The sequence below is a fragment of the Moschus berezovskii genome, chromosome 18 (assembly GCF_049115385.1).
Source record: "Moschus berezovskii isolate FMDL1 chromosome 18, NW_MosBer_1.0, whole genome shotgun sequence".
Taxonomy (NCBI): Eukaryota; Metazoa; Chordata; class Mammalia; order Artiodactyla; family Moschidae; genus Moschus; species Moschus berezovskii.
Genome location: NC_142477.1, coordinates 3,153,414 through 3,168,973, shown reverse-complemented (window position 1 = coordinate 3,168,973; position 15,560 = coordinate 3,153,414). Strand labels below are relative to the sequence as shown.

At 39.8% G+C, this 15,560-nt stretch overlaps 2 pseudogenes; one reads left to right on the top strand and one right to left on the bottom strand.

The window, feature by feature from the left end:
* The window catches only part of LOC129557885 (acidic leucine-rich nuclear phosphoprotein 32 family member D-like), a 146,874-nt pseudogene that overhangs the window by 24,506 nt on the left and 106,808 nt on the right, over positions 1 to 15,560 (bottom strand).
* The window catches only part of LOC148774936 (acidic leucine-rich nuclear phosphoprotein 32 family member D-like), a 147,889-nt pseudogene that overhangs the window by 30,325 nt on the left and 102,004 nt on the right, over positions 1 to 15,560 (top strand).

Here is a 15,560-nt window from a genome sequence, read left to right as displayed (position 1 = left end):
CACGTAATTATTTTGTATTTTATATGTCTTTAAGGCATTGTGTTTTGTCTTTAAGAGAATCCGTTCCGTCGCTCAGTCGTGTCCGACTCTTTGCGACCCCGTGGACTGTAGCCTACCAGGCTTCTCCGTCCATGGGATTCTCCAGGCAAGAATACTGGAGTGGGTTACCGTTTCCTTCTCCAGGGGATCTTCCCGACCCAGGGATCGAACCCGGGTCTCCCGCATTAGAGGCAGACGCTTTAACCTCTGAGCCACGAGGGAAGCCCTTACAGAGAATATTCATTTCTATTTTTCCCACACATTCACATATTTGTGGCTTTTAATTCCTTTAGAATTTTCATCTTGGATTACTTTTATCTTTTAGTGTAGGTTTGGGCCAGTAATTTTTCTGTTTTTGCCTATCCAAAAATGTCTTTACTTTGCCTTCACTTATTAAAGGGTATTTCTGCTGACCATAGTATTATGGTGAGCAGTTGTTTTCTCTTAGTTCTTTGAATAAGCCATTCTGTTGTTTTCTAGCATTCCAAAGTCCAGCAGTAGTTGTCCTGTTGAAGGTAAGGTATGTTTCGACCCCCCCCCCCCCCCGCACCGGTTGTTTTTCCGATATTTTTCGTTGGTTTTCCACAGTTTAAATGTGATATGTTTAGGTATGTTTTTTGTATATATTCTTCTGGGGATTTGCATAACTTTTTGAATCTATAAAAAAGTGAAAGTGAAGTCGTTCAGTCATGTCCGACTCATTGTGACCCCATGGACTGTAGCCTACCAGGCTCCTCTGTCCATAGGATTTTCCAGGCAAGAGTACTGGAGCCGGTTGCCAGATCTATGGGTTGTCTTTAATCAGTTTTGACAAATTCTTGACCATCATCTTGTTATATATTGCCTCTGTTCCTTCTTTCTTCCCTCTTTTGAGGTTCCAGTTATGTATATCCTAAACATTTTCGTGTGTTTTACACATCTGCTATGTTTTTTTCTGTATTTTTTCAGTAGGTTTTGGTCTGTGTGCTTCTGGTTTGGATATTTTCTATTGTCTTGTTTTCCATTTTGTCTGTTCTTTCTTCTGGTATATCTAATGAGCTCTTTACAGCATCATTTATGTATTTCACTTACAGAATTTCCATTTGGTCCTTCTTATGATCGATTCCAATTTTCTGGAATCCTTCATCTTTTATTTTCTCAAACATATTTCTCATGTACCGTCTTGGGACTGAGCTGAGTTGAGGCTGGGTTTCAGTTTTGACCGGCCTCTGCCTCCCTGTCATTTGCCCCCACTGCTGACATGTGGTCACTCAGGGGAGGGGCTTCCAGCTGCGAGTGAGTTATGCCCATTTCCCCTAGCTGGACTTGAGCCTCTAATTTATGTTTCCTCATACTGATAACACTGCCAAAATCTCCACTCTGCTTTTCAGAGGCATTGTACTTAGCTTCCTAACCTCCTGCCCTATGCATTTCCAGACTTTTTAAATATCTTGAAGGGAAAATTAGCTCTGTGTCAGGCCCAAACCTCGGAACTTCCCTGTTCACCCATTTGTCCCTTTTGTTTTGAATTTTGTCTGTAGTCTTTTTTTTTTCCTTCTACTTTTTATTTTATATTGGAGCATCATCGATACAGTGTTGTGTTAGTTTCAGGGGGTACAACAAGGTGATTCAGTTATATACATACATGTACTGTCTACGGTCTTGCACGACTACCAGAGCCCTGCTGGTTTCTTGGTTCTCTAGCATCAGCCTGGGCAAAAGTTGCATCTCAGTCTCTTGCCTTACACCCAGGTTCAGCAGATACCTCCTTGGAGAAGTGGCCTCGCTTATCGGGCCACCTCTGCATGCTTCCCTGCTCTCTGATTCCTGGTCTGTCTAGTTCTTTTCCTTCAGTAGTTCTCTGGTAGCCTTCAAGAGTTACTTTAAAACTTTTCCTATATTTTGAAGTTGTTCTTGATGGGAACATTGATTTAATTTAAAGTTATTCATTTACAATGATTTCTTCATGCTTGGAAGTTCTGGTTGCATATAGTTTGTTATATGTTATTATATATAAATATATGTTATATTATTATATATAGTGTATATATATACTATTATATGTAGTGTTATTTTATATATTACTATATACTATGTAGTAATAGTGATAATAAGTGGTAAAGTGATTGTCCCATATAGTTATGTATCATTTATCACATCTCTTACACAGTTAACTTCTTTGAACACCAGTTTCTCTAAGTGACGCTCGGTTTTGTGACGGCGTTGTGTATAGAAGGCTTCTGGAAAATGTTTTATATCAATGTAGAAATAAATTGATTGAGTCTTAGTGGAAAGGCCTTGTGGTGAGAATATGTTACGAGGTAAAAGTCAGCAATGACTCTGAAACTGATTATATAAACATGTGAAAAAAATATTTGGTAGTCAAAAGCCCAGATGTACATTTCTTGGGATAATTGATGATTTTAGTATGGTTTTATGTTTGGGGCCACTATTTTTTCTTTTTGTTTCCTTAATATCCGCTTACAATGTTAGCTCTGTTTACATCATGTGATTTCAGAGTTCAAAGAACTCTAATGTGTGTTTTTAAATTTTGCTTTTAATGTAAAAAGAACAGGAAAATATGAGACCAAAGTGATATCTCTTCCTTTACCTGACACCTCAAAATGTGTCCCACTGTGTATAACGACTGCTCTTCCTCTCCTACCCTCTCCTTTCATTTTTTGTCCTCCTTTCCTATGTTAGCTGGCAAAAATACAGAAATTGAAGTACTTAAGAAAAACAAATTTGAAATCTCTTGTAATCCCATTACCAAGCAGTAATCAGGTTTCTGAGCATTTGACACGTATCTTTTGTGGGGTTTTCTATGTAAAATGAACTGTATGTATTGTTATTTGTCGTTCTCAGCCAGGCCTTTTCATTAATATCACCTGTAATAATTAAAATATCCGTATAGATTCTGCAATACACCTCATACTTAACCAAATCAGAATCTCTAGGGGTAGGGTGAAGAGGGTTTTGTTGAGAAAAACAAAAAACTTCCCTTCAGAAAATTTTAATTGCCTTCAGAAATCTTCTAAAACAGAAAAAACCAAGAATATCGCCATATTATATGTGAAGAAAACTTTGACTTGTATACAACTGTCCATCTAATGATTTGGTTTGGACTTTTTCCCAGCCATTCCGCCCTGGGGTGAATTTGGACTGCTGTCGGGATTTCCGCCATCTCTCTGTGCGCTCTGTTATTCTATCTGTGTGGAGTACGGACGTGTCACACTTCCCTGTCGCAGGCTCTGTCAGTGGGCTCACAGTGAGTGCTCGAGGCTCATGGAGCTGTTTGGTGTTCCTTGGCCTGAAGATATGGAATGCAGTAGGTGCGAAAATCATAGATTTTTCATGGACCATTGCTTCTTTTGCAGCATATTTAAAATTATTTGTCTTCTAGTTCATCAGTTTTTAAGAACTTTTCGAAGTGTGTATATTACTTATAATTTTGAACAGAAGTTTCATGCCTCAGAGCTGTTCATTTCCTTAGGAATTTGGAATAAAATGAAAAAGGTGGAAAAAGAAAAACATTTCAGTGAAGAAAATTTTAAAGTAATTAAGAAAAACATAAGATATTGATTGTTTGATATCTTTCCCTTAGTTTTTTTTTTTTTTTTTTCTGGTTATAAAAGTAATGCCATTTATAAAGCATTAGAAGATATAGAGAACATAATCATTTGTTGCCTCATTATTAAATATCTCTAATGACTTAATGGGACTCAAATATCTTTATGATTTCGGTGTTATTGACTACAGTAGTTCTGTCATTTCTGTTTTTCTTCCTTTTTTTCAATTTTGGTTTTTTGATCATGCAACATGTGGGATCTTAGTTCCCTGATCAGAGATAGAACCCGTGGCCTCTGCACTGGAAGCACGGAGTCAACCACTGGACTGCCAGGAAAGTCCCTTTGTTCTGTTTTACTATCATGTATTACCATACCCAGACCCAGAAAATGTCAGATACTTTTCAAATCACTTCCAATATATAGATTGTAAGCATTTCCTGAAGGTTTGAGGACATTTACCTGACAGTCTTATAGATTTGTTTAAGAGAACATAATTGTTAGTAATAACGTGTATGGTAGTAATACTGCATTTTTTTATACTATAATGTTGTGCCTTTTCGTGTTCTTAAATGTTTCAAGGATAAAGCATAGATGAATACCTATAAAGCTCTTACTGTCTAGCTTTGTCCAATAATATTTTGCAGTGTTTGCTTCAGACTTTTTTTTTTTTTTTTTTTTGGCTTGCAGGATCTTAGTTCCCCCAACTAAGGATGGAACCTGGGGCCCAGACAATGAGAATACCAAGTCCTAACCATTGGACCACCAGGGAATGCCCCAGATTTCTTTTTTAAAGAAATAAAGCAGTACAGGTAGAGTTGAAGATTCCTTCGTTAGTATTCATCTTGATTTCATTTCCTTCTTTTCTCCCCAGAGATGAGATCATCAGTGTTGAATCTGTCGTTAATTCTTCTTGTGTTTGTTTTTATACTCTTAGTGTACATCACAAGCATATCCATAAGCAACATTCTATGCTTTTTTACGTTCCATATATATATATAAATATATAATGTTGTACATGTATCTGTGTTTATATCTGTATCTGTTGTTTATATTTGTTAGCCTGGTTCTTTCCTCTTAATTGCTGTGTAATGGCCAATTGTGTTAATACTACTATCTGTAGTTACTTAGCCATCTTCTACTGATGGTCATTAAGTTATTTCCAAGGGTTTGCTATTATGGGCAGTGCTGCACAGAACACTTAATTCTCCTTCATGTTTAAAATCAATTTTATTTATCATCTGTCAATAGCCCTTGGAGATAGGTAAAAAGCCCACGTTGTCACTGTCATTTGATAGATGGAGAAACTTAAAACATGTGTTAGTTACTTGTAGTCAGTTCACTGACAGCTGGCTTTCTTTGTCTACTCTGTTTTTCACCTGTTTGACATACTCTCTTGTCTAGACCCATCAAACCATTCATCCACTGTCTCCCCAAAACCTTATAGTATTTATCGTTCCTCTTTTAGAAATCTAAATTTATTGGTATTTATAACAACAGTTATGAATTACCTCGGCAGGAATCCTATTTTAAGTTTTGTGTCTAACTACAATTGTTTAGTGGTCTTTTTATTTTAATAGATTATGTACAGTTATAGAAATGTCATTATGATCTCTGTTTTGTTAGTATTAAATCTGTTTTATGTCCTCAGTATTTTGCCTGGAGTTGCCTAACTCTGAATTCTTCCTTAACTTCTGACAAACTGATCTCTCATAATAACCTTTCATTCTTCCACATCTCTCATATCCTTGTTCATACTGTACCTCTTCTTCAGTTTTATGGATACCCCAAAGTTATGGGGTTTGATCTCAGCTTTCCTAATAGCTCCCTTCCTGATCTCATTTCTTTTCTTACTTAGGTTAAACTTTGTTGTCTGTCACATAAAATAGTACTTTTGCTAACAATTTCAACTTATTCCATCTACTGTGCTTGTTCAGATCTCTAGCTGGACCAATTCAACTAATTTATTACAAATTAATTATGCTGCATATTTAATTATTTAAATCATAGCAACACCTTTTTTTTTTTATTACAGTCCAAATTCTATCATTGTTTTATTATATTTGCTTTATCACATCTGTCCATCCCTCTACTGATCTACTAATCTACATTACTCTTTGAGTGTATTTAAAAATAAAAGAGAGACAACAGTTACTGTCCTCACAAATATTTTATTAGGTCCTTCACCAAACATTTGTCTGTAGTGTTTTTTTTTTTTTTTCCTTCCGTTTAAAACTTTACAAGGAAATGCACAGATCTAAAGACAGCACCTGAGTTTTGATAAAAAACCTGCAGCTTAGAAAGCCAAATCCTTAGAAGGGTGTAGAACCTGATCATTACCATTGCCTCACGCTCTCATGCTCCTTGCTAGTCAGCCCATGTCTGTGCCATCCTCTGGAGGCAACTGCTGTTTAGCATCCTTCCTAGATGATCACTGTGTGTATTCTAGAGCTTCATACAAATGAAGCCATACGTGTATAACTCTCATTGTGCTTGAGTGAAGAGTGCTCTTCTTTGCTCTGTTTTCAAGACTCATTAATGGTTTTGTGTTCATTAATAGTTCTTTCCTTTTTCTTGTCTTCCATTGTATATATTACTATATTTGGCTTATCCATTCTCCTGTTGCTAGACAGTTTAAACCATAGCCGCTCTGTTTGGTCTTTGTCTTTAGTCGGTTTTCAGTGTGGTCAACGGGGAAGTTTCTATTCATTCTCCCCAGCACTTATGCCAAATCTACGTCACTCACTTCAAACCTATATTTCATTTCACAGTCATTCCGTATGTGACCCTTACTCCCCTCAACCTCAGTCTGTCCTCCTTCCCTGAAAATCACTTCAGCATTTTGTGCACACTATTGTGGTCTGCTAGTCTGCTACATGTCACTCAGTCCAGTCCTTCTCAATTTCCTTTCTTGCATCTTCTTCTTCCTGGTGCTTCTTAGCAATCTGTTTCTGTTCTTTTTGATTCTACATGTTTCCTCTGGATAATTTCATCTCACTGATTTTAACCGTTCCCCACACGCTGATGCCTCCTAAATCCAAATCTATACCCTTGTCATCTTTCTGGTAAGTTCCAAATCTGCCTAACAAGCAGCCGTTGGATATCCTAACCTGAATTTGTCTCAAGTACCTCAACTTCAACATGTCTAAAATTGATTTTACTCCTTGCTCATTTTATTTTTTTTAATTCCTAGAAGGCATATTCCTCCTTCATTGACCCAAGCTCCCACAATCCAGTCAGTTGTAGATTCTGTTGCTTTTATTTAACTAATTTCACAGCTGTCTCATTCTCATTGCCTGATCTGGTTTTAGTTATGGCTCATCGGATATCTCTGCTCTCAATTTTGTACAGCTCAAATGTCTTCCATACTCCTTCTAGTCATCTTTCTAATTAACTTGTATGTGGGGTGAGCGCTCAGTCATGTAGAACTTTTTGAGACCCCGTGGACTAGATATATAGCCCACCAGACTCCTCTGTCCATGCATGAAATTTTCCAGGCAAGAATATTGGAGTGGGTTGCCATTTCCTTCTCCAGGGAATCTTTCCGACCCCAGGATCGAACCCACGTCTCTTGTGTCTCCTGCAGTAGCAGGCAGGTTCTTTACCAGTTGAGCCACCGGGAAGCTGTTAAGTTGGGTAAGGGCCATATGAATATACTTAGTCAACAGTTATCCATTCAGCAAATATCAATTGGATGTCTTCCATGTGCTTGACCGGAGAAGGCAGTGGCAACCCACTCCAGTACTCTTGCCTGGAAAATCCCATGGGCGGAGGAGCCTGGTGGGCTGCAGTCCATGGGGTCACTAAGAGTCGGACACAGCTGAGCGACTTCATTTTCACTTTTCACTTTCATGCATTGGAGAAGGAAATGGCAACCCACTCCAGAGTTCTTGCCTGGAGAATCCCAGGGACGGGGTGACCCTAGTGGGCTGCCGTCTGTGGGGTCACACAGAGTGTGACGTGACTGAAGTGATTGAGCAGCAGCAGCAGCAGCAGCATGTGCTAGACACTACTCCAGATAGTGGAGATGAGTAGTGAACAAAACCTGGTCTGTTCTAATGGAGCTACAGTTCAAGTGATGGCTGTAATGGTAGAATATAGATAAGCAGATAATGTCAGATAGCAGTGACTGCCAATAAGAAAGAATAGAGTTAGGTGACAGTGATACAGTATGGAGACATTAGGGAAGTCCTTTTTTAATAAGAAGACAGTGTGACAGGGACGTGAATGAAATGAGAGAACAAATGATACAGATATCTAGGGAAGATCGGTCCAGGCAGAGGAAGCAGAGCAACAAGTGCAGAGGCTCTGAAGTGGAAGCGTGCTGGTTATATTCACAGAACAACGGGGACACCACAGAGGCTCGAGCCGTGTGAGTAAGGGAGAAGGGAAGGAAATTCGATCAGAAAGCACTGGGGTTGGGAGGTGTCTTTAGAGCTCCTTTATGGAATTTGGATTTGATTCTGAGTGAGTCAGAAGATGTTGAGCGGAAGAGACATGATCATGAGCACAGGGGTGGCATGTCTTTAAAGAATCACCCTGGTTCTTGTGTACAAATGGAGATGAAGTGGAAGCCACTCCAGAAATCCAAGGATGAGGTACTAATCGCTCAAACTGGGTGGATGCTGTGGAGGACGTGGAAAGTGGTCAGATTCTAGATACATTGCGAAATCGAATGACAGGAAGTGCTGGTAGGTTGTGAGGTGGATACTCAGAAGCAGTTTCAAGGAGGACCCCAGGGGTTTCGGCCTGAGCAACTAGAAGAGTGGGATTATCATTTGTGAAAATGGAGAAACTAAGGAGTGGAAATCAAGAGTTTGGTTTTGGAAGGATTGGAAAGTAAGGAGTGTGTCTGTGATGAGTTGGTGGTTGGATGTAGAGATGTGTCCATTGATATGTTTATGTCAGTGTTTACACACACACGCATACACATGTTTCTGAAAGTGCTTACCTCTTGTGCTTACGGTTCATGCGCTCTTCGTGCCCCAGCAACACTACACACACCCTGTTTGAACTTCTGTGCCTTTGCTCGCATTTTTTGTTAGAATACTGATTGCCATACTGCCAGTACAGGCAAATACTGATTCAAAAATCCTGTGTTGAGGGGCTGACATGAAATCTTTCATAATTTTGATTGCTTCATATATCATGCTGCTGTATCTTGTATTGTGTTTATAAGTTTGTGCCTTCTTTTGAACTCAAGGATAGAGTGTTTTTTAGGTGTTTTTCTCTTAAAGCCCTGGCTTACTGCAGAGTTCTAATAAATGCCTCTGTGAATGAGTTTCTGTCATTTCTCTTTATAATCCAAGCCTTGTGAAGAAAACGGTTTGTATTAATCAGCTTCAGTATAAGCTTATACATGTATTTGGCAAACTTAATATCAGTGACAGTTTCTTGGAAACGATTTGATCCATGTAACTACTGAAATTCTAGTTGATGGGAGTCTGAGGGCTTAGAAACTGGTGCTGCCAAGAAAACTGAAAATGCAGGAAGTTCATGAGAACAGTACTTGCGATCATGTGAGAATGTCTGCAGCACGTCCCTGATTTTTTCTGTACTGTGCGTGTGATGCTTTCTCAAGTCTGGAAAACTGTCAAAATGCAGATTTCTTGGGCCCTAACATAGGCATAATAGAATTTGAGGTGCTGAAGAATGTCTCATCCTCTCCTACCCTCTCCCCATGTCCATAAGTGTCTTCTCCACGTCTGTTTCTCCATTGTTGCCCTATAAATAGATTCTTCAGTAGTGCTTTTCTAGATTCCATATATATGCATTCGAATACAATATTTATCTTTGTCTTTCTTACTCACTTCACTCTGTGTGATAGCTTCTAGGTTCATCCACCTCATCAGAACTGACTCAGATGCCTTCCTTTTGATGGCTGAGTCATATTCCATTGTGCATATGTACCACAATTTCTTTATCCATTCATCTGTCAATGGACAACTAGGTTGCTGCAGTGAACAATGGGATACATGGGTCTCTTTCAACTTTGGTTTCCTCAGGGTATATGCCTAGGAGTGGGATTGCTGGGTCATATGGCGGTTTTATTCCTAATTTTTTAAGGAATCTCCATACCGTCTTCCATAGTGGCTGTATCAATTTACATTCCCATCAACAGTGCAAGAGTGTTCCCTTTCCTCCACACACTCTCGGCATTTATTGTTTGTAGATGTTTTTGATGATGGCCGTTCTGGCCGCTGTGAGGTGATATCTCATTGTAATTTTGATTTGCATTTCTCTAATAATGAGCAGTGTTGAGCATCTTTTCATGTGTTTGTTATCCATCTGTATGTCTTCTTTGGAGAAATGTCTGTTTAGGTCTTTTTCCCACGTTTTGGTTGGGTTGTTTGTTTTTCTGGCATTGAGTTGTAGGAGCTGCTTGTATATTTTGGAAATTAATTCTTTGTCAGTTATTTCATTTGCTATTATTTTCTCCCATTCTGAGGGCTGTCTTTTCACCTTGCTTATCGTTTCCTTTGCTGTGCAAAAGATTTCAGGTTTAATCAGTTCCCACTTGTTCACTTTTGTTTTTATTTCCATTACTCTAGGAGGTGGGTCATAGAGTATCTTGCTTTGATTTACGTCATTGAGTGTTCTGCCTATGTTTTCTTCTAAGAGTTTTATAGTTTCTGATCTTACATTTAGGTCTTTAATCCATTTTGAGTTTATCTTTTTGTAGGTGTTAGAAGTGTTCTAATTTCATTATTTTACATGTAGCTGTCCAGTTTTCCCAGCCCCGTTTATTGAAGAGCCCGTCTTTGCCCCATCGTAAATTCTTGCCTCCTTTGTCAAAAATAAGGTACCCAGAGGTGCATGGGTTTATTTCGGGCTTTCTCTCTTGTTCCATCAGTCTATATTTCTATTTTTGTGCCAGTACCATACTATCTTGATGACTGTAGCTTTGTAGTATAATCTGAAGTCAGGAAGGTTGATTCCTCCAACTCCATTCTTTGTCAGGACTGCTTTGGCTGTTTGGGATCTTTTGTGTTTCCATATGAATTGTGCAATTTTTTGTGCTAGTTCTGTGAAAAATGCCATTGGTAATTTGATAGGGATCGCGTTGAGTCTGTAGATTGTGTTTGGTAGTATAGTCATTTTCACAGTATTGACTCTTCCTACCCAGAAACATGGAATATCTCTCCATCTGTTTGTGTCATCTTTGATTTCTTTCACCAGTGTCTTATACTTTTCTGTGTACAGTTCTTTTGTCTGCTTAGGTAAGTTTATTCCTAGATATTTAATTGTTTTTGTTGCGGTGGTGAATGGGATTGATTCCTTAGTTTCTCTTTCTGACTTTTCATTGTTAGTATATAGAAATGCAAGTGATTTCTGTGTACTGATTTTGTGTCCTACAACTTTGCTAAATTCACTGATTAGCTCTAGTCATTTTCTGATACTGTCTTTAGGGTTTTCTATGTACAGTATCATGTCATCTGTAAACAGTGAGAGCTGTACTTCTTCTTTTCTGATCTGAATTCCTTTTATTTCTTTTTCTTCTCTGATTGCTGTAGCTAGGACTTCCAGAACTATTTTGAATAATAGTGGTGAAAGTGGACACCCTTATGTTGTCCCTGATCTTAGGGGGAATGCTTTCAGTTTTTCACCATTGAGAATAATGTTTGCTGTAGACTTATCATATATGCCCTTTACTAGGTTGAGGAAAGTTCCTTCTGTGCCCATTTTTTGAAGTTTTAATCATAAATGGGTGCTAAATTTTGTCAAAGGCTTTTTCTGCATCCATTGGATTTCATAGTGCCAGTAAAATCGACAGCTCCAACAGAGGGGGGGCGGGGAAGGAGAAAAAGAAGAAAAAAGCCAAAAGAATCTACAGAACAAGTCAAAAAATAAGAATAATAAATGTTTTTCTTGAGTCATTGCTGTCAGCGTCCTTTCCCTCGCTGGGAGTCACAGTCCACTTTACCTCCCTAGGATGCCCTCCAGCACTGTGCTGATCTCTGGACCTGCTGTGGGGGCAGCTTAGATTCTAATCTGGTCCAACTCCTGTGTGTTCTTGCCTCCAGTGTCCAAACCTATCAGAACTAGTGAGTTTTCTTTTGTGGGAGTTCTCAATGACCTTTTATATATTCCATAGACACAGAGTCTGCCTAATTGATCGTGTGGATTTAATCTGCAGCTTGTACAGCTGGTGGGAAGGTTTTAGGTCTTCTTCCTTAGCCACACTGCCCCTGGGTTCCAGTTGTGGTTTTATTTCCACCTATACATGTGGTCCTCCACTGGGGTTTGCTCCTGCGGCTGCCCTGGAGGACTTGGGTTTGCCCCTGTGAAGGCCAGGTGTGGAGGTGGTTCCGCCGCTTGGGTTGCAGGGGTTCTGGCAGCACCAGGTACTCAGGGGAGTTGGCGACGAGGGCAGCAGGACATACAGTGCTCTAGAAGGGTATGGCAACCAGTATTGGCCAATACGCTCCAGTATTCTTGTCTGGAGAACGCCCCTCCTCCCTGACAGAGATGCCTGGCAGGTCACAGTTTACAGGACAGCAAAGAGTTGGACAGGACTGAAGCGACCCTGTGGGCGTAGACGCAAGATAGCGGACAGCTGCCTGTGGCAGCTCTGCCCCAGTGAGAGTTGAGCTTGAAGGTGGTGCAGCTGCTTGGGTTGCAGGGACCCTGGCAGTGCCTAGTGTGCAAGGATACGGACTGCCTCCGCTGCCAGAGTTACATCCCTATCAGAGCCTCTTGTAGCCGGCGATCGAAAGGCCTCTTTGGCCATTCTACCTGTAGCTCCACCTGCTCGAACACTTAGAGGGTTACCTTGCCTGGGGTCCTTCTCTGTTGTTCGGTGTGTCAGGCACATAGAGGGGCCCCCCTGGCTAGAATCCTAGTCTGTAGGTTGGCGCCTCTGGCACTTAACGTGGCACCCTGGGTGGGGTCCTACTCTGTAGTTCAGTGTGTCAGGTGTTTGATGGGCCAGCCTCTCTATTGTCCAGCTGCCGATGCTGGCGTGTGGGGAGAGAGAGGCTATGGTGATGGCTCCATCCCCTACCCGTGACTCCACTTGAATGGATTCCACTTGATCGGGAGAGAAGCCAAAGACTCTGCCTACCTGATTCAGAGCCAAAGTCTCGGAAACAATAATTGGACTTAGGCCACCACAATAAGGATATATATATCCTTGGTGTTTTTCTTCTTCTGTGAGGCTTTTTTCCCACTTTAGCGTGAATAATTTTTTCTATTTAATTAAAAAGAATTTAAGCCCCAGCGTCTTTGGTAGATGATGGATCTAAATTGGGAAAATATTTTCCATATTGTGTTGAAATAAAGTCACGTTGCAAAATTCTGTTGATTGACATTAGAGTGTTGTTAGTGGAGACTGGTTGTTGAAAAGATAGGAAAAGTAGGCTCTTCACAGCGAGGCAGGCAGTTGTAGAAAAAGGACGATGACCAAGATATAGGGATAGTGGTGGAGGCGGATTGTCTGCCTTTTCTGCTGGGGATTCTCCATCAGTTCCCAGTAAAGAGACCGAAGAAATACAGCAGATGAGGCTTTTCCACTGTTAAGGTGGTATTTTAAAATTTAACTTTATTTTATATTGGAGTAATGTTGATTTATGATACTGTGCTAGTTTCAGGTGTACCGCAAGGCGATTCAGTTATGCATGAACAGATATCCATTCTTCTTCTATTCTTTCCCCATATAGGTTATTACAGAATATTGAGTACAGTTGTTGATTCTCTGTTTTATATACAGTAATGTGTATCTGTTAATCCCAAACCCAATTTATCCCTCCTTTCCACTTTTCCCCTTTTGTAACTGTAAGTTTATTTTCAAAGTCTATGAGTCTCTTTCTGTTTAGCTTGAGTTGCTTTCTCACTGTATCGTTATCATGGCAGGTACTGACTTGTCTTCCCTGGGGATTTGGCTTTAACCAGAACTGTGTAATACACAATGTCCCACGTTACAACCTTCTGACCTACAATTCTCCTCTTTACTGTCTTGCTCAGTTGAAGGTTTTGGTTGTTGCTGTTATTACTGATTTTGTTTTTAGCACTCCTTTAATATAAGCATTTGTGATATATGGACAGTATTTCTAATTTATGAAAGGTAATACAATGCAGTTAAAAAGTACTGAAGGAGTCATCGGATGCGGTTTCTCCCCCAAGTTCCCTTTTTCTCCTCTCCTCTTTTTCTGGGTAAACGTATTCAGTCCCATACTTTGGATTATATAGGTCAACTTTTCTTCTGAACTGCGACGTGTATCTGTTTATATGACATCTCCAACTCAACGTGTCTGAAATACAATTCTTAATTTTTCTTCTTAAACCCTGTCCCTGTTCCTGCATTCCATCCCCAATTATTTCCATTCAGTAAATGGTATTGTCATCTGTGAGTAGTTGTTCATTTGCTAAGTCGTGTCTGACTCTTTGCAACCCTGTGGACTGCAGCCCACCAGGCTCCCCGTCTCATCGAGTTTGCTCACCTTCATATGCATGAAGTCAGTGATGCTGTCTAACGGTCTCATCCTCTGCTACCTGCTTCTCCTTTTCTCTTCAGTCTTTGTCAGCATCAGGGTCTTTGCCAGTGAGTCGGTTCTTCACATCAAGTGTCCAAAGTATTGGAGCTTCAGCATCAGTCCTTCCATTGAATACTCAGGGTTGATTTCCTTTAGGATTGACTGGTTTGATGTCCTTGAAGTCAAGGGGACTCTCAAGAAGCTTCTTCAACACCACAGTGAACTGAAGCATCAGTTCTTTGGCACTCAAACTTCTATATGGTCCAACTCTAACAGCTGTACATGAGTACTGGAAAGATCATATCTTTGACTGTATGGACCAGTCCAGCTATAATCATGCGCCGGTTAGAGATAAAGTGTAATAAGGGAATTTTTAAACAGAGTCAGCCTAAAAGACAAAATAAGCTAATTTGTAGAATAGAAATGCAAAATGATGACTGGAGATAAAAGCGTGGGCTACTAGAATCCAGGTCTGAAGTGGCTGGGGTGGCTAGGCATTCAGTTTCTATGGGTATACAGAAGTAAAAGTGTTACATGGGAGTCAGAGAGTCCTCTGACTAGGCTTATCAGTTAAAAGTAGGAGTCAGAAATGGAACTCTCCTGCTCCTAGAAGAAAGTTTACATGAAAGGTGGAACCAGCTCTTTTCTGAAACTGCATTTAGCATAAAAACACTTAAAATATTTATCTAGAGATGGGAGAGGGCCAAACTTGAATGACTCAGTAGCTGAGTCTATGGTAGCTGATAATGCCTGGAGTGTGCAGTCATCAGTATTAGACCTGGTTTTTAACTAGGGCCCCATAAAGTAAAGTGAAGTCGCTCAGTCATGTCTGACTCTGCGACCCCATGGACTGTAGCCCACCAGACTCCTCCGTCCATGGGATTTTCCCAGCAGGAGTACTGGAGTGGATTGCCATTTCCTTCTCCAGAGGATCTTCCCAACCCAGGGATCAAACCTGGGTCGACCGCCTGAGCCCCCAGGGAAGTCCAGGGCCCCATGGGTACTGGTAAAGACAAAAATGAATGAAACATGGTGGATAAATAGAGGGAGTGAGTAAACAGAAATTCCAAAGCACAATTAAAGAAAAAAAGCTAAACCTAAAAAGTCATTCAATAAAATCAAATCAGGAGATGGATTCACTCCCAAATGTAATGAAAGTAGTAAATAGAAATTAATAATTTTCTAAAGACTTATTTTAAAACTATGTATGTTTAGGATTCTTCAATAGATAAATAATAAAAAGCACTTTAAAAGAATAAGAACTTATGATAAATTAGCAGAAATGAAATAAGAATAGACAAACATAAAAGTCAATTTGCCTAGAAATGTAGTTATAGGAATTAGGTCAATAGATGGAATGAATTCTAAAGTAGACATGATTAAAGAGAGAACTAGTAAAGTGGAAAATTGTTCTAACTCTAGATCACCCAGAATGCATAATAAAGACATAAAATACTCAAAATTACCTAATTATGCCATTAAGAGATATTAAAAATAGGTTGAG